Here is a 22,267-nt window from a genome sequence, read left to right as displayed (position 1 = left end):
TGCAATAACTAGGACTTGCAATATGCACCAGCTACTCATACAACTGTCCACCACCTGCTCCCATGGCTTCATGTGATCCTGATCAGTGCGTTGAGCAGGCACTACACCTCGCCCAAGGGTGACCTGCCTTACACCTCCTTTGGTAGTGATGTTTCTCCACCCTACTAACCGACTTGAAAGTTAAAGATTAACAGATAAGCTTTATTTGTTACATTTACATCATAATAAAGGAGGGAGGAGAAGATAGCAGCGCGATGCAGCACGCGCGGCCTCTCCGGTGAATGATATTGGTATTTGTAAGTAGGATGCCGTGCACAATTCTGATTTGATGGAGACAGGTGTGAGAAGCACGGAGGAACATCTGGAGAAACTTCTGAAATGCCCGTTTCGCTGCCGCTGCTACTGTGCGATTGAGAATCTCTGGAGGGGAAGGCCCCAAATCCTTGGCTTTGCCTGTTGCTGGCATCTGGGGCTGGGGTCGAAGCGTTTGGCAGAGATGGTGCTCGGTGCTCGGTGTTGGAGGGCTGGTAGGAGGCTCGAAGTTTTGGGTTGGACTCAGAGTCGGATTGTGGTCGGGTGCTTCCAGGATGCTGAATCGGCAAGTTTGCGGCGCTGGAAGCTCATGGCAGGGAGAGTTTTCTTCCTTCTACCATCTGCGTGAGATGTGGCACTTTCGAGAGACTTTGAGACTTTTTTTTACTGTGCCCATGGTCTGTTCTTTATCAAATTACAGTATTGCTTACACTATTGTAACTATATGTTATAATTATAAGGTTTTTGTCAGTCTTTCAGTCTTGGTTTGTCTTGTGTTTCTGTGATGTCGCACAGGAACATTGTATCATTTCTTAATGCATGCATTACTAAATGAGAATAAAAGAGGACTGCATGTCCTCATAATCTAATCTAATCTAATCTAATCTACTATCAAAACATGCATTAGAAGTGGCTCATTTTGCATCAGTGACCAACACAGTCCAAAGATTTTCTGGGGGCAGCCCACAAGTATTGCCACACTTATAGTGCCAACATAGCATGCTCCGAGCTCACTACATCTAACCATGTGTCTTTGGAATGTGGGAGGAAACCGGGCTACCTGGATGAAACCCATGCAGTCACGGGGACAACATATAAACTACTTACAGACAACAGCGGGAATTGAACCCTGATCAGTGATTGCAGGCACTGTGGAGTGTGGTACTAATCACTATGCTATTATGCCACATCATCAGATTTACTCTCATCAGAACAAAAAGCTTTCAGTCGATGTAACTTGTACAATTGCTTTCACTCACCATCCTATGCTTTCAATCATTGGTTTCAGGACATCTAATTATCTTCCGAAGACTTCAATTCAAATTTCTGTCACTAATGTTTAAACATTTTCAAGTCCTTATTAATCCCTTACCTGATAACCTACTCCAGCCGTACATTCATCTGTAAACTTTAGATTCTTCTCTTGGCATCTTGCCCTTCCTGAAATCTTTCTATTGGAATATCAAAATGAGGGACCATTCGCAGAACATTTAACCTCCCTGAAACCCGAGATCAATACTGACATCACTTGTCATACCTACCTTTTCCTCAAATTCTTTAATCTTTGATTGCCAAAGATGTTTGTTTGATCAGTATCAGTATCGGCAAACTGAAGTCAACCACTGAGCAATCATTATTTTTCACTTGAGAAGGAGGTTCCAAATTTCTACCACCTTCTGAGTAAGTAAAGGCCTTGACCTATTTTTTTTTCTCTTTTCTCTCTGATCTTTGGCTCATAATCAGTGGAAATAGTTTCACTCGAACTACTCTTACATCTTGATATCTTGATAATCTTCCAACTTGAAATTGAGTATTTTTATCTCAAAATTTAATCATGGATTTCAGAGATAATTTTTAAAAATCTCTGCATTTTCTCCAAGACCAGTATATTCTTTCCAAGGTGTAGTGTCTCAAACTATTCACAATACTGCATGTGTTTCTAGATTTTTGAAAGACTGTATCATATTTCTATCTTTTTGAATCCCAGACATATAGATATAAAAGGTAGCATTCTGAATAATTTCTTCACTTGTCCATGATCAATATACTCAGATTCCTCCACTGTCTTTGGTGTTCCAGTAATTAAAGCTTTTTACCAATAGATATATAAACTGACATTCTATTAAGCTTTTAAAATGCCCCTTTCTATGCTTTCTCTGTTTCTTGGCCTTCAAGGCCTTCTATAATTTTCCTTCTTAGTGTCTTCTTTCTCTATGGATTGTTGCGTGATTATACATTGCTGAAGCATCAGAGCTGATGGCTAAATAATTGCTATGGTAGTTTCTGCCTGAAGCGATGTACAGAATAGTTTTGACTTTGGAGGTGCTACATGAATGCAAGATATTGTTTCAATTAGGGCTCCCAGATGCATTTAAAATATATCTCCATATAGGAAATATCTCAGAAAATGTGTAGCTCAGGTGGTTGATGGTTGAGTTGGGTTGTTCTCCAATCCTGGTAATCCATTTGCAAATGTTTTGTCACCATCAGAGAGGACATCATCAGTTTGCTATTAATTCAATGAACAGGACACTGATGATGTGCCCTAGTATGGTGACAAAATGTTTGCAAATGGATTGCCAAGAACAGAAAACAACTCAACCCAACCATATCTCCATATCTGCCTTCTCTTTGAGGCTTCACCTGGCACGTTAATGTTACAAGTGCCAGTAAATGCTACTGGTTCATTACGTAAAGTTTCACAACTATAAAGGGATTAAAATTCATGTCTGGGGCATGGAACAACTATGGTAACTTATTTCTCTGAATTGCTTTCAAAGTTGCACAGACAGTGAAGCCCATTGCAAAAAAAAAGAACTATGGGCTAAACAAAACAGTCTTATTTCATGAAAGCAATATTAGCTCAAATTGATGTTTAACCCTGTCAGTATTGATGCATGGACAAAACACAGCTGCCAATCACAAGTGTGTGCCAATGGCAGTGAAAATGATAGAGCTGATGGCTGAATAATTGCTTTGGCAGTTTCTGCTTTGGATTGCTTTATGAAAAATTAATGTGGCAATTCTGAGAGATGTGTTGCAGGGAGATAGTTCACATTCACTGTCTCTGTTCCTCGCTGGCTCCACGGTGACAATGGATCTAGCCCAGTTTGCAACAAACTCCATTTGGATTTCGTTTGCCAGTTGCTTCAATAGCACCAATGGACACATCCTCAGCATGATTCAAGTTTAAGTTCAATGTTTGGCTATTGATGCACACAAAGTTATCCTTGCCATACAATTTTAATTGGTATTGTACACCCCATGTATACAAGTTGAGATGCAACTAAGATATTTATTTACTTAATACTCTTCATTTAATTAATAAGGCCTCTGTTTCATGTTTCTGTTCAGTACTGATGAATTGCCTTACTAAGACATTTCTCCTTCCATAGTAACTTCCATCCACAGTTTGCTTTCTGTAATAGAGGAGTTCTAAACAGCAAGAGTCAGAAAATCTCAGCAGTGTCTGTGGAGAGGGAAAAGCAGATTTAACTTGTAACATTGATGACCTTTCATCAATGCGGAAGAGTAATGGATAAAGCAAGCTTTAAGGTAGAGAGAAAATAGTGAGGAGATTAGAGAATGAAAGGGAAGATATGAAATTGGGTGATTGGTATGATCTTTCAGAGCTTTAAGATGTTGTAGCAAATGCCTATACTTATGGTGGACTCGCAGTTGACATGAAGAACAACAAATTTGAGCGCAGCAAGGTTCCTCAGACATTACCACATTCTTGGCCACTGTTCTTGATCTTTTACTTACTGGCTGAGGCATGAGAGAGTTATCCTGCCCCCTCTGAATGCCACTGAATCTTTATATTGACCTGAGAGGGCAGGGCAGTTACAAAATTTAATTCAAGGTATCAGTTCAATGGAGATGCATTTCCTCTGGCTGCACAGATACACATTGAGATTAGATCTCCAGCCTTCAAATCAGCTTGAACACACAACCATCTAATGAATGATATCCTAAGTCACAATTTGCAGTTTGAGGCAATCGCTGATATGAAATTTGGCATCTGCAAGTGCACCATTTGATGACCAGCATGTCCATACTAAAAAGAATTTGATTGCCTGAAAGTACTATCACTCTCTAATTAAGCACATGTAAAGCATGCTAGTCATGCTTGTTAGTACACTGATTTCTTCACTTCCAAGTATTTTATTTATGAATTTTGTACATCACCATTGAACTATTGAGATGCATGTCTTTCATATACAGAGCTATTTTTTTACTATAACCAACAGTGAGCCACTTTCACACATGGGAATGTATTGGTCCAATCTATCCATCATGCATTTTATTACATTTTGCTTAATAATATATTTTTCAGGAACTCATCCCATTCACAAAGATATTCCTTCAATGCTGGCTATTAAATGTCATACTTACAGGAAGAAAATGAAAATAAGACTTCTAAATGACCTTCTGTGGCTACTTTGGGAAACCAGATAACAGAAGAATTATTTAGAATAACACCATGTTGGTTTCATAACAGGAATACCTACGGGCCATGCAACATCTGTGGAAAGAAAAGCAGAGTTAACCTGCTGAGTATTTCCAGCATTTTCTGTCTTACTTTTTCACGTTTCCATATCTGCAGGCTTTTATTTTTTGATAGTAAGTAGGACCTGATGTGCTGATTACAGCAAGTATCATAATCTTCGCTAAGAATTATTATTACGCAACTCAACATTAATGTGCACTACATAATAGAATCAATTTCGACTGATGTAGTTTCTACAAAGGTCACAAAAAGACTTCCAGGTCATCAAAGCAACCGATGCAATCTCCACACCTTCCAACATAATAACAACATTTCTCCATAGAACTGACAGAGCATCAGGATTTCTGCACTAAATTGGAAGTCCCAAAGCTGTTACCTGTTGTCCATGGTACGTTAAAGGAATATGCTTTAACAATGAACTTCTCATGGAGTCCAGCAGTAGGGCAATTTCTCAACAACTACTCAGAGAAATCTGCCCAAACAGAGGCAGGTTAGTTTTGGAGCTATGAGAGCTTCTTCATTCAAAGGACTAAGCTATTTTTTAAGTAATTTTTGAAATCTAAATTATATATATTTTGTGTAGCTTTTAATATTGTTTTACAGTTCTTAGGCACATATATAGAGCTAGGGTACCTAGAACTTTTGTATGATACTGTCATCGTTTTATGTATATTGCATTGTACTGCCACCACAGAAAAATAAATTTCTTGACATAGGTGGGTGATGATAAACATTATTCTGATATGGGTCACTATTGTGGACTGGGAGAGGGAAAGGAGCAGGGAGAGAGGAATCATGGCTGGGATGAGGGGAAGGGAGAGGGGTGGGAGCAGGAAGTACCAGAGAGACATTCTGTAATGATCAGTAAACCAATTGTTTGGAATCAAATGAGCTTGGCTGGTGTCTCAGGGCTGGGTGTGTCTACACCCACACCACCCCCCCCCCCCCCGCCGGCATTGCTTCTCTGTCACCTATCCCACATCCCTCCCTTTCCGCTCCACCCTCACCATTCCCAACTTCCTTTGCTCCCACCAGATTTACAAACTCACTCTCTGCTCCACATTGACAAATACAGTACTGTGTAAGAGTCTAAAGAAACCTAGATATATATATGTGCCCAGGATGTTGCACTGTACTATAAATCTTACTATTTTTCATAGTTCTTTAACAGTTTAATAATTCAAAAACAGTCGGATGTTTTGACTGCTGGCTAAGCCAGGAAGTCAAGACAGAGACTGAGGAAACTGCAGGTGCTGGAATCTAGAACAACACAGAAGGCGCTGGATGAACTCTGCGGGTCAGACAGTTGACAGCCCATTTCCCTCCATCAGCCAGCCCAGATGAAAGGTCACGACTCAAAATGTCGACTGTCTGTTTCTCTCCATAGCTGCTGCTGAGTTCCTCTAGCACCTTTTGTGTAGCTGGTTATTAAAGTGTTCTTCGGACTTGTGGCTTGTTCTGACCTCTACCTTCTGCATCCTCGATGTGCTTTCATCACATTGCTCAAGGTCCCATTGCTGTGCAGGACTTAACCATTAAAACAAGACTGCCCTAAGAGTAAATATAAGTATGGGCTTTATTTTGAAGCCCAGTGCTGTGTGCAAATCACTGCAAAATCTAGGCAATAGTTAGCTCAAGAGTTAGCCAACAAATATTGAATTTGCTAATGGTATCCACATCCAATAAAAAGGATAACAACTACTGCAGGTTACTGAATCAAATTGGTAACTGAATCAGGTCTATTTAAGATATATTTGCAAAGAGCATGGAGAATTTACACAGAGCAGAAACCAATGTCAGGCACCTTCGCTCCATCTGCCATAAAAGACGTGATTTACCAATGGCCACCCATTTTAATTTGACCACCCATTTTAATTTGACTTCCCATTCCCATTCCATTGTCATTCCATGACCTCCTCTAATACCACAATGAGGGTTTCTCTCAGTTGGAAGAACAACACCTTGTATTCCGTCTGGGTAGTCTCCAACTTGATGGCAAGAACATTGATTTCTCTAATTTACAGTAATGTATCCCCCTCCCCCTTCTCTCTTTTTCCATTTCCCATTGCTGATACCTTCTTACCCCTTTTCTCCTCTACACCTGCCCATTGCTTTCCCCTGGGCCCTCACTCCCTTTCCCCCATGGTCTACTACCCTTTCTCCTATCAGATTCCTCCTCCTTCAGCCTTTTAATCCTCTACCTATCACCTTCCAGCTTCTTACTTTGTGCCCCTCTCCCACCCATCTTCCTCCTCACCTGGCTTCATCCATCACCTTCTAGCTTGTACTCTTTCCCCTCTCCCCACCTTATTATTCTGGCATCTTACCCCTTCCTCTCCATTCCTAGCGAAGGATCTGGGCCTTAAATGTCAAATGTTTATTTCTCTCAGGGGTGCTGCATGACCCGCTGACTTCCTCCAGCAATTTGTGTGTGATCCTCAAGAGTTCCAACATCTACAGAATCTCTTGTGTTTAAGGTAAATCAATTCACAAGGAAAGTCTGATCGCCCTGATCCCAGTCACAGTAAAGGTGTGAGTAGCTCTTCTAGTGAGAAAAGGCGCAGGAGAGAACCCTGTCATTTGCCCAGCTGTGGACAACGTCACTGCCTGGACCTGAAGAGAAGGCCTCATGTCTGCCCTTGGCATCACTGGGTGACCAAATGCATCTGTACCTGAACTCTGACCCCTGAGATTTTTCTCAGGGTTGGAATATAAGGAAAGGGCTTTGTCAGGTGCTTGGGGAGGGGGTGGGGGCTGTGGATGAGGAGAAGTGAGGGAGTAGGTGAAATTGCAGACGAAGGGTAGCAGGGAACTGGAGAAAAAAAATTAGGAAGGCACCAGGTGTGAAGAAAGGAGATGCTGAGGTGTAAGATTCAGGTTGGGGAGAAAACAAGTTGGAGAGAAGGGTACTTCAGGAGGGTGGAGGACTGAGGAACTGTAAGGAACAAAAGAGGAGGAGTTAAGGAGGAATGAGTGTGTGAGGGGGCAGGGTGAGTGAGGAAATATTGGTCAAGGGGAAGAGCCTGTGCCTGAAGTCCAAGTGTGTGTGTGTGTGTGTGTAGATGCCAGCAGCATGTATGCATTTAATCTGTGTGTGTGTGTGTAGATGCCAGCAGCATGTATGCATTTAATCTGTGTGTGTGTGTGTGTGTGTGTGTGTAGATGCCAGCAGCATGTATGCACTTAATCTGTGTGTGTGTGTGTGTGTGTGTGTGCGCGCGCGCATGCAGCAGAGGCTGTTATTCAGTCTTGGTAGACTGCCTTGTTTCTGGATCAAGATTCAATCAAGCCCACGTGGTGTGCATCAGCTGCCCCACTTTACAGTCTATTATGATTGAAACTGAAAGGCTATCCTAAGTAATCAACTAAAGCACCTGTGTCACGAATGGACCTTCTTCTGATACACAGCCGCAAACACGAGGAAATCTGCAGATGCTGGAAATTCAAGCAACACGCACAAAATGCTGGTGGAACACAGCAGGCCAGACAGCATCCATAGGAAGAAGCACAGTCGACATTTCAGGCCGAGACCCTTCGTCAGGACTGTCCTGACGAAGGGTCTCAGCCCAAAACGTCGACTGTGCTTCTTCCTATAGATGCTGTCTGGCCTGCTGCGTTCCACCAGCATTTTGTGCGTGTTGCTGATACAGAGCCATCTTGTTTTGGTCATCAGTGTGCATGGCCTATGCACTGGATGCTGTGGATGAAGCAAAAGAAGCCTCAAAAAACATTGCCTATGTCCCAGAACGAGACAAATTGATCTCCCTGGGTGGCTTCAATGCCAGGTCGGAAATTGTTTCAACCCATGGAAAGATGTGAACAACAAGGAAGGAATCAGGACAGTTAAGCACAATGGTGCTAATGATATTCTTGTTGGGCTTGTCTTAAACAATGTTCTATCGCATTGGAGACATAAGCACGTCACTTCATAGTAACCTCCACTTGGGTCAGGTACTAGGACCCACAAGGCTACGTTGTCAACAATGTCCATCAACCTAGCTCTAAAATAATGATAGCATCAAAAGCTTTGCCCCAAGAAGTTCAATGCTGAAGGCCTCAAGCACCCTGCAATGACAGAACTTTGCAGCCAACTTAACAAGTACCAACCAAAAGAGTATCCCCAGAGTCTAGACTGCCTTGAAATCCATTGTAATTAGCATCTGTGAAAAGACTACCGACCAAAAAACACAAGCCTCAACTTCCACATTTATAAAGAGAAGGATCTCACAATTGTTGTAGTTGCAACCGGCCTCCAAGAATATACACTGTACAAATAAGAGAAAATCTGCAGATGCTGGAAATTCAAGCAACACACACAAAATGCTGGAGGAAGTCAGCAGGCCAGGCCAGGAAAAGAGTACAGTCGACATTTTGGGCTGAGGCACCTTCACCAGGACTGGAGAAAAAAGATGAGGAGTAGAGTTAAAAGGTGGGGGGGAGGAGAGGGGCAAATACAAGGTGAAAGGTGAAACTGGGAGGGGCAGGAGTGACGTAAAGAAGCTGGGAAATTGATTGGTGAAAGAGATAATGGGCTGGAGAAAGGGGAACCTAATAGGAGAGGACAGAAGGCCATGGAAGAAAGGGAAGGAGGAGGAGCACCAGAGGGAAATGATGGGCAGGCAAGGAGATAAGGTAAGAGGGAGAAAAGGGGATGGGGAACGGTTTGGGGGGGGCACATTACCAGAAGTTCGAGAAATCGATGTTTATGCCATTAGGTTGGAGGCTACCCAAACAGAATATCAGGTAATGTACCTCCAACCAGAGTGTAGCCTCATTGCGACAGTAGAGGAGGCCATGAATAAATGTATCAGAATGGGAAGTGGGATTAAAATGGGTGACTACTGGGAGGTCCTGCTTCTTCTCTACAAATTTGAATACAGTAACCAGGGAGGAGTCTCCTGACTGTCAATCCCCATGAAACCATTAATCAGAATTCTCTTCTTCTCCATCCGCTGGCCAAAATGTTGCTCCCTGCAATGTGGATTTTATATTATCAACGGGTACACTGGAAGGTTTCTATTTATTAAATTTGCTCAACAAACTACCCTCAGCAAAGGCACAAATTATGCAAATTTCCTTTTCTTCCTGTACTTTAAGCACATCAAACGTCACCCATAATTGTTCAGATAAAGTACATGAGGAACTTTCAGCGCACACAAGGGCAAAACAATGGTGCAGTAGATGATATGGCTGTTTCTCACTTCCAACAATGTGGGTCCAACACTGACCTTCAATGTTGCCTGTATGGGAAGGGTTGACAAGTGCTTGGGGCCAGAAGGTTGAAGGTACAACAGCATGTCTTAAGAAGATTGACTGAGCAATATAGGGCTTTTTTCTTTGGAGTTAAGGAGGGTGAGTGGTGACTTGATTGGAGACAAGATAATAAGAGGCATAGATCGAATGAACAGCAAGAGACTTTTTCCCAGGGCGAAAATAACTAAGTACAACAGGGCATAATTGTAAGGTGACTGGAGGGATGTAGGGTAGTTATTTACCCTGAGAGTGTGGTATACCCTAACTAGGATGGTGATAGAGGCAGATACATTAGGGGCTTTTGAGATGGGCACATGGATGATAGAAAAATGGAAGGCTATGTAGGAAGGAAGGAAGGATTAGATTAATCTTAGAGTAGGTTAAAAGGGAGGCACAATATTGTGGGCCAAATGGCCTGTACTGTGCTTTGATGTTCCATATAAGTGGAACGGAGCTGTCAGGGTAGGGTTCCCAGTGCTATAGATTGGGATAGAAAGACAAGCATTTGGAAAACGCAATTGACCAAAAGTGACCAATGAATGTCACTCTTGGAAAATTATGACTGAATCATTCCCTGATCACCAAAGAAGGATTCCAGCGTAGCATCTGCCCTTGTATGGTTGATGTACAAAGCTGATTATTAGCAGATATTTGATATGCATTTGCAAGAGCCTCACAAAAATTCAAACTGAAAATTGTTGCATTCACATACTACTCCAAAAATAAATCGTTTTCAACCTAAAGCACGGAAGTGTGATTGCATCTTCGTGCCATTTCTAAAAAATTGACAGCTCCTTAGTATCTCACTTCATAATACTGGATACAAAAATGATTTGCTTGAAGCTGTCAGGAACCTCCAAAACATGAAATGAACTGTTGGAAGAGTTGTAACCTGAAGTAGTTATGCAAGTCCCGGGCCATGTGGAAAACTGCCAGTGTACTGCAGTATATCAACAATTGCGAAGTCAGCAGTATTGGGTCCAATAGTCTGGAGAATTTTACTGTTCCTTTTTTAAATGTTGGGAAAAAGGCAGAAGTCTTTATTTTAAATTAATACATGATGGCAGAAGTGTTGGCTGCATGGAGAGATTAAACTATGCAATGCGCGTGTGTGTTTCGAACTCTGCTTCCGATCTCTGAAGCAGAGCTTAATGTGCATGCATACATCTGATGATGTGACACAGGATAAATACTTTCTCAATAATATATAAAGATCTGAAGCAAATGAAAAGGAAAGAGAATTGAGAATGTGGTTTCGCTACAGCAATTAAAGGAAACTCAAAAGTATGCACTGAAATCAGATAGCGTACTACCATTTTTTTCCTACTGCTAGTGTTCAATTTGAATTTGCTTCAACTACTCAGCTAGAAAATTGGGGACTTGAAGCAAATTGCAAAAAATGTCTAAGGGTTTTCTTAGTTAAGCTGACATAGGGAAGAACCCAGGTGGGCAGAATTGGGCCATTGTGGCACTTATGAGGCCAGATTCACCTCTGTTTATCAGAGACCTGGAGTGCCAGACTCATGGGAACACACCTCAGGTAGGTCTGCTTTAGGTAATGCAACCTCTTCTGGCCCTCATCCAGCCCTCACTCGACACCCAACTCTCAATAGCAACCCTTTATGATCACCACCCATTCCTTATCTGACACCCAGCCTTTAACCTTCAGTATCAACCCTTTCCTATTTGCACCCAGCCCTTCCTATTTACTAAACTACCAGTCCAAAGAATGCCCCCAACCCCACCCACTAATCTGCTGACTGGGCCTAACACTACACCTTAGCACCAGCAGCTCCTCCAACAGATAACTCCTTTCTGGATCACCTATTCTCCTTTCAAGATAAACAAGAAAACACACTAATTCCATCCCTAACCACATGACTGCAGCAGTCAAACGTTATCGTGACCACTGTGTCTCACGGCCCAGTATGCAGTTCTCTGTGCCGTTCCTGGTCTTGCTCTCCTCGCTGGTTAAGTCATAGGCCAAGACCCTTACCATGCTCCATAACCTGATTATCAATCGATACACACTTCTACACCAACAGGTTGTTACTGCCTGTTTGAATGAAGGGTGTTGCAATGGCAATGTTACTGCTTGGCAACTCCAGGGATGATGACCTCAGGTGCTGTCTTCGTGGACCTTGCACCTTCTCCCATGTGGATTTTCTCTGGGTACTCCAGTTTACTCCGTCCTCATCAAGATGCTGGGCACTTACTTCAAATTACTCCTCAGGATAGGTATGTAAGTGGATGCAAACAGTGGGGTGGTGGGTGTGTGAGAGAATAAGTTCCAGGACTACGGGGGGGGGGGAATAGGATTTTTGAGATTGTTCTTTTGGGAGATGGCATGGATCTGATAAACTAATTGGCCTCCTCCTTGGGGCAATATATAAGTAAGATTGTTCTTTCTGCAGCATGTTGATATTTAGTAAGTGAGTGTGCTTTTAAATGTAAATAATATTTTCAACTACAGTGCCTATGAAAAGTATTCACCCTCCTTGGAAGCTTTCATGTTTTATTGTTTTATAACCTTGGATTTAATTTGGCTTTTTTAAAAACACTGATTAACAGCAAAAAAAACTCTTTTGTGTCAAAGTGAAAACAGATCTCTACAAAGTGATCTAAATTAATTACAAATATAAAACACAAAATAATTGATTGAATAAGTATTCACCCCCTTCAAGTCAGTGTTCAGTAGATGCACCTTTGGCAGCAATTACAGCCTTGAGTCAGTGTGGATTGGACTCTATCAGCTTTGCACATCTGGACATTGCAATTTTTCCCAATTCTTCTTTATATAACTGCTCAAGCTCTGTTAGAATTCAGGACATTAACTTGTTGTTCTTGTGCCATTACTGTGTAACTATGACTTTACGCTTGGGGCCATTGTCTTGCTGGAAAACAGATCTTCTCCCAAGACACAGTTCTCTTGCAAACTGTGTCAGGCTTTCCTCCAGGATTTCCTTGTATTTTGCTGCATCCTTGTATTTTACCCTCTACCTTCACAAGCCTTCCAGGGCCTGCTGCAATGAAGCATCCCCAAAGCATGATGCAGTCACCACCATACTTCATAAGAGGGATGGTGTGTTTTTGTTTAAGTGCGGTGTTTGACTTATAACAAACATAGTGTTTAGTCTGATGGCCAAAGAGCTCAATTTTGGTTTCATCAGACCACAGAACCTTCTTCCAGCTGACTTCAGAGTCTCCCACATGCCTTCTGACAAACTCTAGCTGAGATTTCACGTGAGATATTTTTCAGCAGTGCCTTTCTCTTTGCCACTGTCCCATAAACCTGCAACTGGTGAAGCATCCGGGCAACAGTTGTTGTATGCACAGCCTCTCCCACCTCAGCCACTGAAGCTTGTAACTCTCCGGAGTTGTCGTAATTCTCTTGGTGGCCTCCTTCACTAGTCCCCTTCTTGCACGATTACTCAGTTTTTGAGGACAGCTTGTTCTAGGCAGAATTATAGCTATGCCATATTCTTTTCCATTTCTTGATGATTGACTTAACTGTACTCCAAGGGATATTCAGTGACTTGGAAATTTTCTCGAATCCATCTCCTGACTTTTGCTTTTCAACAACCTTTTCATGGAGTTGCTTGGAGTGTTCTTTTGCCTTCATGGTGTAGTTGTTGCTGGGAGACTGACTCACCACAGTTGAACCTTCCAGGTGCAGGTGTATTTTTGCTACAAACAATTGACTGCATTTAACTAATTATGTGACTTCTAAAACCAACTGGCTGCACCAGTGATGATTTGATGTGTCTTATTAAAGGGGGTAAATACTTATGCAATCAATTACTTTATGGTTTATATTTGTAATTAATTTAGATCACTTTGTAGAGATCTATTTTCACTTTGACACAAAAGGGTCTTTTTCTGTTGATCAGTGTCAAAAAAGCCAAATTAAATCCATTGTGATTCAATGTTGTAAAACAATAAAACATGAAGATTTCTGGGGGGGGGTGAATATTTTTTATGGGCACTCTGTGTGTCATAAACATGAGATTCTGCTGATGCTAGAAACCTTGAGATCATGTACAAAGTGCAAGTCAAGCAGCATCTGTGGAGAGGAATAAGCAGTTAATGCATTGGGCCAAAACCCTTCATTAGAACTGGTAATGAAGGGGAAAAATGACAGAAAAAGAAGGAGAGGGAAGGGGAAGGTGTACAAGCTGGTAGGTGATAGATGAAACTAGGTGAGGCAGAATGTGGATGGGGGAGAGAGATAAAGTAAGAATCTGGGAGATGATAGGTAGTAGAGGTGAAGAGCTGCTGAGGAAAGAATCTGATAGGAGACAGAGAAATCTTGAAAGACAGAGAAGGAGGAGGGGCACCATAAAGAGGTGATTAAACGTGTGGAGAACCGAAGGGGTGAGAGGGGAACCCTACTAGGGAATGGAAGGCGGGGGGGGGGAGGGGTGGTGGCGTGGGGTAAGACAAATTACCAGGTTAGAGAATTCTGTGCTCATGCCATCAGGTTGTGGGCTACCCAGATGGGACATGAGGCACTGCTGTTCCAAACTGAGTGTGACCTCATTGTGGCAGTAGTGGAGGCCATAGACCAACATGTTGGAATCAGAATTGGAAATTGAAAAATGGGTTGCCATTGTGAAATCATGGACCGAAGGTGCTCAGTGAATCTATTCCTCAATCTCCATCTTTTCAGTCTTGATGAAGGGTTTTGACTCAAATCTTTGACTGTTTATTCCCCTCCATAGATGCTCTCTGAGTTGCTGAGTTCCTCCAGCACCCTGTGTGTTGCTCAACCATATATCTATTATTTTCATGTCCTGAATGTTTATTCACAAAACATTCAAAGCCCGTTAACGCATCAGCTGCCTCATCTTGGGGCAAGTCTAGGTCTCAACATGGTTTTGTAAGTCTAGTGAGTTTGTCTGTTCTGAGAGCATCCTTAAACAGTGCTGGGCCATGCTCAACTGCTGGGAGCCAGGAAAATGCATTAAAGTCATTAAAATTAACTCAAGTAAAGTATTCCAAAACTGCTTACTCTTTTGATGAAGGGTCTCAGAATTCCTCCAGCATCTTGTCTGTGTTACTCTAGATTTCTGGCAACTGAAAAATCTCTTGTGCTTTTGTTTACCCTTTTTCCAAGTGCTGAGGACTGCCATGTTTGTATTAAGTTTAAACTAGGGCTGGCCAGGGAATGGATTCTAAAAGTGAGAACTGGGAAATCGATGGGAGATTGCCTGGCCCTTGTTGGACTCCTTGTGAGACTACCTGAGCAGTGGTGGGAAGTGCTCATCACACAGACCATAGGATAGAAGAGTCCAGCAACAATTTACAGTAACTTGGTAACCCTGGCTCCAGCACTGCAACAAGACAGAAGATCCGTCCTACTTTTACAGTAGAAATAACTTGCAAATATTAACCTTCTTGTCATGAACTAATCTGCTTATCCAAAGTTATATATCAGTAGCCATCTCCCATTAAAACCACTTCATCTCTACAATGCATGTACCTAAATTCTCCATCACATCAGTACTGCTTCATAGGTATTATCACAGGGATGCATATAGTCTTAAATTCTTTACTATTTCTTGACTGTCCTTAAAGTCCTCACTGCCACCTTACACTTGTTTTTATTCTCTTGGAGCATTTTGCCTCTTTCACCAAGATTAATCCTCCCACTTTATCATTTACCCCAGGCTTTTCTGTCATTTTCAGCGTGAGGAGAGATGATTGGTGGCAAACTGATCAAACCTCTTGATGGTTAATATGACAGACGAGCAGGAGGAGCTAACATAAGTACTTAAAATGATATAGAAGTAGTTTACATCCCAAAAGTCCAAGAACTTCATGTACCAGAGACAAATAAAAATTACAATGTGCCGCTAAGAGGTGAGTGTTCAGATCAGAATCAGGTTTATTGTCACTGACATATGTTGTGAAATCTGTTGTTTTCAGGCAGCAGTACAGTGCAAAACATTAAAAAATCTATAGGTTACAGGAAGAAATATATAAAAATAAATTAATTATGCAAACGGAGAGTGAAATAATGTGGTAATTTTCATGGAACATAAAAATCTGAGGAAGCAAGGACAAAAGATGGTGAGAGTTACAAGAAATGAAACTTTCAAGGACTATCTAGATCAGCAGAGAAACATTTCTCCCTCAACCATCAATCTAAACCAGATTTAAAAACAGAAAATACCAGATGAGTCCTGAGAAAGGGTCTCGGTCCAAAATGTCGACTGTTTATTCTTTTCCATAGATGTTGCCTGGCCTGCTGAGTTCTTCCAGCATTTTGTGTGTGATATCAAATGAAAACTTACTGTCATTCAACTTTGGCTCCAGCTAATGGACCTCTGCCTCACAGCTTCAAAGTCATTGATTCAATCCTGACCCCTGTACCTTCTGTGTGAAGTTTTTATATTCTCCTTGTGACCATGTGGGTTTCCTCTTGCTCTTCTGGTTGTCACCTACATCTAAAATGTGCAACACACACAAAATGCTGGAGGAACTCAGCAGGCCAGGCAGCACCTTAGGCAAAAAAAGTACAGTCGACATTTCAGGCCAAAACCCTTTGGCAGGACTGGAGAAAAAAAAACTGAGGAGTAGATTTAAAAAGTGAAGGGAGGGGAGAGAGAAACACAAGGTGATAGGTGAAACCTGAAGGGGGAGGAGATGAAGTAAAGAGCTGGGAAGTAAAATGGGAAAAGAGACAGAAGGCCATGGAAGAAAGAAGAAGGGGGGAGCACTAGAGGGAGGTGATGGGTAGGCAAGGAGATAACATGAGAGAGGGACAAGGGGATGGGAAATGGTGAAGGGGTGGGGGGGGGGTTGGAGGCATTACTGGAAGTTTGAGAAATCAATGTTCATGCCATCAGGTTGGAGGCTACCCAAACAGAATATAAGGTGTTGTTCCTCCAACCTAAGTGTGACCTTATCCTGAAGTGGAGGAGGCCATGGATGAATATAGCAGAATGGGAAGTGGAATTAAAATGAGTGGTCACCTCCTTTTCCCTCCCTCATGTTATCTCCTTGCCTGCCCATTGACTCCCTCTGGTGCTCCTACCTCCCCTGCTTTTTTTCTTTCTTCCATGGCCTTCTGTCCCTTTCACCAATCAACTTCCTTTTATCCCCTTTTGTTCAAGAGCCTGATGGTTGAGGGGTAGTAACTGTTCTTGGTGATGTGAGTCCTGAGACACTTGTACCTTCTTCCTGATGGCAGTAGTGAGAAAAGAGCATGGCCTGGGTGGTGAGGATCTTTGATGATGAATTTCCAACATCTGCAGATTTTCTCTTGTTATGATGGATTTCCAACATCTGCAGATTTTCTCTTGTTTGTGATCTAAAATGTGCAGATTGGTAGGGCAACTCATTGCAGTAAACTGCCTCGAGAGTGTAGAAGAGTGATAAAATCATGAGGAAGATGGGGAGAATAAAATGATATGAGTGTAAATGATTGTCGGTGTTGACATACTGGGCATAAATGCCTACTTCTGTGCTGAATGACTTACTTTCTGACTCTACTTGTAGAGAGAGAAACAGAGTTGGAATTTCAAGCCAGTGTTCTGATGTATGGTCGATGACCTCTTTTACTTTCCAAAGTGGTTACCTTGTCCTCTGATTTATTTCATATTTTAACATGTCCAGTGTTTAATTTTACACTTAAATTGTATGTGTGATCTTGTTGTTTGAAAATTAATGGCCGTGTTCCACACAGTTATAGTGACTACACTTGGAGGCATTTCATGTGCACACTGTACATTGGATCCATTCATAGCCTTGAGAGGCTTTGTTAATTATGTGTCTTCTTTCCAGTTTGGCAGCCTCAGGGTCTCTCACTGTGGAAATATTTCTGCTTCTTTTATAGTGCATAGTCCTCCCGTAGCAAGACTGTGCCAAAAATGTCCTTGAACCATCTCCATGTCCATACAGTCTTGATTATCCAACACCAGAAAGAGTAAAACCACAAGCATAAACAACGACATTGCAGACGCTGGAAAACTGAACAACACACACAAATTGCTGGAGGAACTCAGCAGGCCAGGCAGCATCTATGGAAAAAAGTACAGTCGAAAAACCTTCGGCAGGGTTTCAGCCCGAAATGTCGACTGTACTTTTTCCCGTAACAACTGCATTTCACTTGTTAAAATTCTGCTTCTATCCAGCACAGAAGGAAAGAGTTACCAAGAAAATTAACTTCAGGATTTTTAATGGTAATTTTCAGACTAATGTGTTCCTCACTATTTCATATGATGTATCGCAGTTATATATAGCTATAATAAGACATCATCCATTTACACAGTGATATTTACAACTAAAAGATAAGCCTCGAAGGCCATTTCTGATCTTTAAATTGTTCTTCTGTTCTGGAAGACAGATAAAAGGGGAACATCTTAACTGGTGTTGAAGTTTACATCACTGACTGGTATTGTCTATTCTGAACCTTGTGAACTTTCAAAAATTCACAGAGCTCAAACATCCTGATTTGAAGCAATCTTCCCACCTGCCTACAGATATTCACTATATACAGTACACTGAGCAGTCACTTTATGAGGTAGCACCCCATATGACACTAACAATCATTCAATGGTTAATGCCACTTAGATTACATTTCTTCCTCCATTCTGATATTTGGTCTGAAAAGCAACTGAACCTTCTCTTCTTCTTCCTCTTTTGACTTTTATCGGCAGTTGGCAGTCCAATTTACAAGTGCATTACCACCACCAATTGGACCAGAATGTGGTGTAGTGATTTGGGGAAAAAACACCCTTGCTACTTTTCTTTTCAAATGAAAGCTAAGCTACCCCAAAAAACCATATAGGTTGTAAGTAACAAAACCCAGCACATCACACAAACCAATCTTCCGTCCTTGGGCTCACTTTACACCGTACGCTGTCGGAGCAGTGCTGCCAGGATAATCAAGGACACGAGCCACCCAGCCAACACACTTTTAGTCCCTCTTCCCTCCGGGAGAAGGCTCAGGATCTTGAAGAATCATACGGCCAGATTTGGGAACAGCTTCTTTCCAATTATGTTGAGATTGCTGAACAGATCCTGACCCAGATCTGGGCCATACCCTCCAAATATCCGGACCTGCCTCTCAGTTCTTTTGCACGACCTTACTTTCCCTTTTCTATTTTCTATTTATGATTTATAATTTAAATTTTTAATATTTACTATCGATTTACTCCAGGGAGTGTGAAGTGCAGAATCAAATATCGCTGTGATGATTGTACGTTCTAGTATCAATTTTTTTGGCGACAATAAAGTATAAAGTAATGAAAGACAATACAGTGAATTAAATTAACATTTTAAAATTAAAACTATCAACCCTCAAAGATTGTGATGAAGCCAGCATTCAACCTTATGTGCTTCATGCTGTAATAACATATGTTCAACTGTTTCATGATGATGACAAAACCTACAAAACACAGAATTATATTTTCCAACAAGATATAAGGAATAATTAAGCATAGTATGCCCAATTCTAAGTTGAGTCAAAATAATTCCTTCCCTTCTTGTTTTACCCCCTTCTCCCATTAAAACAGAACCACTTGGCCATGTCTGCGTGTTTGTAATGCATTGAGTTACTGCCACATGATTGGTTGATTTGATATTTGCATTAACAAACAGATGTACCTAATAAAGTAGCCACTAATTGTAATTTATAAGCTACTCATCTGCATTCTACAAACTTTTTACTAATAAATTGTCAGCAGAATGTTCCTGCTGTCCATTGTATTGATTCATATTAATCTGCACACTATTTACTGCTGCATTTCCTCTGTGACTACAGCTCAAATGGAAACTCTAATTGTAAACATTTTGGAACATCCTGGGGTTGTAAAAAGTACTTTAACTATAAGATATATACTCTGGTAAGTTTGGTGTGCATTACCATAGATGTAAAAGGAGTATCAGATTAACTTGAAGTGCTTCTTAAGCTGTACTGATGTGTGCAATGCTACACATATGATCAAATGCATTGATAATGACACGTCACATGTGTAGATGTACTTTATGACATTCTTTTCAAAGGTAGTGAGGTGAAGCAGATTGTCACACTTTCTAATTTTGTTTGATATTTTTCGGGTTGATCTTGGGGAACATGTTCAACGTTCAAAGTGAACTTTTTATCAAAGTATGTACGTGTCACCATATACTACCCTGAGATTCATTTTCTTGCAGGCATTCACAGTGGAACAAAAAATACAATAGAATTGATGAAAAGCTATAGCAAATAAAGAATGACAGACAACCATTGTGCAAAAGAAGTTCAACTGTGCAGAAGCAAAAAAAAAACAATAAATTATTAGACATATAGATAATACTGAGAACATGAGTTCTAGAGTCCTTAAAAGTGAGTCAATAGATTATGGTGCAACCAGTCGGGATGCTTACCACTCTGCATCTAAAGGAGTTTGTCAAAGTTTTAGATGACATGCCAAATCCACGCAGACGTCTTGTTGAGTCAGTGTCCATCGTGGGTCTTTCGGAATGTGCCACCTCTTGATTTATCTCTGCCATGCACCGTTTCAGATATCGGACTGACAACAGGGATATTTTCAGATTCACAGCATTCATCCTTGTTCCCTCTTCTATATTGCACTGAGATAAAGTGGTCTACATGAACCACATAAGTCTCACTAATCCTTGGAAAATACTTCTAGAGCTGTGCGTTTTCGCAATTTATCCAATATCCCAACATTCCCATATCAGCCAATGAATCCTGTAGTCTTAACCTCTTCCCTTTATAGCATATGTTGCAATGTTTGCTCTATTCAGCAGCTTGTTTCCCACCTTCCCCTGCTGATTTAGCTAAGTCAGATTTAAGCGTCTTCTAAATCTTACGCACATAAGAATTTCTACAAGAGCGTATTCTATAGTGCTGAGTTGTGTCACTTGGTGATTCAGATGTACTATACATATGGTACATTTCTTAGTCAAAACTTCATTGTGATATCTGATTTTGATTCCCAGGGACTCCTTTTATTTTTAGAACCTCTTTCAGTGTGCATATTAACCGCTGAGCTGTTTGTGGCTGAGAGGGCAATAGATGTGAGGAGAGGTTTGATTCCATTTAATTTCACAATCTGTCACGATCGAAACATTCAAGACTCTGGATCATCATCCAATACTGCGCAAGGGATCATTAATTGTAACAGTAGATCAAAACTCTTCTATGGTGCGGTCAGTAGTGCATGACCCTGCAGAATCAGAATCAGATCATAATCAGAATCAGGTTTAATATCACCGGCATATCATGAAATCTGTTAACTTAGCAACAGCAGTGCAAAGCAATACATGATAATATAGAGAAAAAGTAAGTAAATCAATTGCAGTAAGTGTGTGTATATATATATATATCGTCAAATTAAAAGTAGTGCAAAAACAGAAATAATATATTTTAAAAAGTGAGGTAGTGTTCATGGGTTCATTGTCCATTTAGCAGTCAGATGGCAGAGGGGAAGATACTGTTCCTGAATCGCTAAGTGTCTGCCTTTAGGCTTCTGTATCGCTTTCCTGCTGGTAACAATGAGAAGAGGGGATGACCTGGGGTCCTTAGATAGATAGATATGTTATTGATCCCAAAGGAAATTACAGTGTCACAGTAGCATTAAAAATGTACAGATATACAAATATTAGAAGACAATTAAGAAAGATTAAAAAATAAATTACCTCAAACAGTCTAACAGGAGGATGTCATCACTTCCTTGGCTATAAATTCACTTATTATAGAGCCTAGTGGCCAAGGGTAAGAATGGACCTCATATAGCACTTTTTGGAGCAGTGCTGTTGTCTTAGTCTATTACCAAAAGTGCTCCTCTGTTCAGCCAAGGTGGTATGTAGAGATTGAGGCCTTAAATGGCTTCTTTGAGGTTACTGACTGGAATGTGCTTTGTGAACCACATGGGGAGAAGATTAACGGATTACTGATTGTGTCACTGGCTACATCAACTTCTGTGTGGACACTGTAATACCATCAAGTACTGTTTGCTGCTTCCCTAGCAACAAACCATGGGCCACCAGTGACCCGCAGGCTCTTCTCAACCACAAAAAGAGAGCCTTTAGATCAGGAGACAGGGAGGAACTGAAATGTGCTGGGGGGGGGTGGGCGGGTGGTGGTAAAGGAGAAGATCAAGGTGGCTAAAGAGGAATACAGGAGAGAGATGGAGAACAAGCTTGAACAGAGTAGCACACGGGAGGTGTGGAGAAGCATGAAGAACATCACTGGCTTCTATCAGCCTAACTGTAGAGCCACGGAATGCAGCCATTAATGGGCTAATGAGTTAAAACAATTCTTTGATAGGTTTGACAATTGCCCTCCTGTTCACACCCCTCTCAGCACAGCAGTCCAGGTGCCAAGGCACCCAGTGCTCCCTCACACCAACAACTCCCTTCCTTCCTCACCCCCCTTCCAGTTCAACATGCGGATGAACGTCACAGCCTACCTCTGTCTACATCCCTGAGGCACCGCTCCTTGAAGGTGTCTTGGAT

General features: G+C 41.4%; 1 protein-coding gene across 5 annotated transcripts in view; it reads left to right on the top strand.

The window, feature by feature from the left end:
• The window catches only part of LOC134355512 (copine-8-like), a 674,862-nt gene that overhangs the window by 443,010 nt on the left and 209,585 nt on the right, over nucleotides 1-22,267 (top strand). Inside the window, exon 1 of one of the 5 annotated variants that reach the window (XM_063065497.1) lies at nucleotides 1,694-1,713. The exons of the other annotated variants lie outside the window; for them this stretch is intronic. The gene's annotated coding sequence lies outside the window, so the exon portion shown is untranslated. Of the gene's footprint in view, nucleotides 1-1,693; nucleotides 1,714-22,267 lie in introns of those variants that run through there. 5 annotated transcript variants of the gene reach the window in all.

This window comes from Mobula hypostoma, chromosome 13 (genome assembly GCF_963921235.1).
Source record: "Mobula hypostoma chromosome 13, sMobHyp1.1, whole genome shotgun sequence".
Taxonomy (NCBI): Eukaryota; Metazoa; Chordata; class Chondrichthyes; order Myliobatiformes; family Myliobatidae; genus Mobula; species Mobula hypostoma.
The sequence above is the reverse complement of the archived record's forward strand: the minus strand, read 5'-3'. Positions and strand labels throughout refer to the sequence as shown.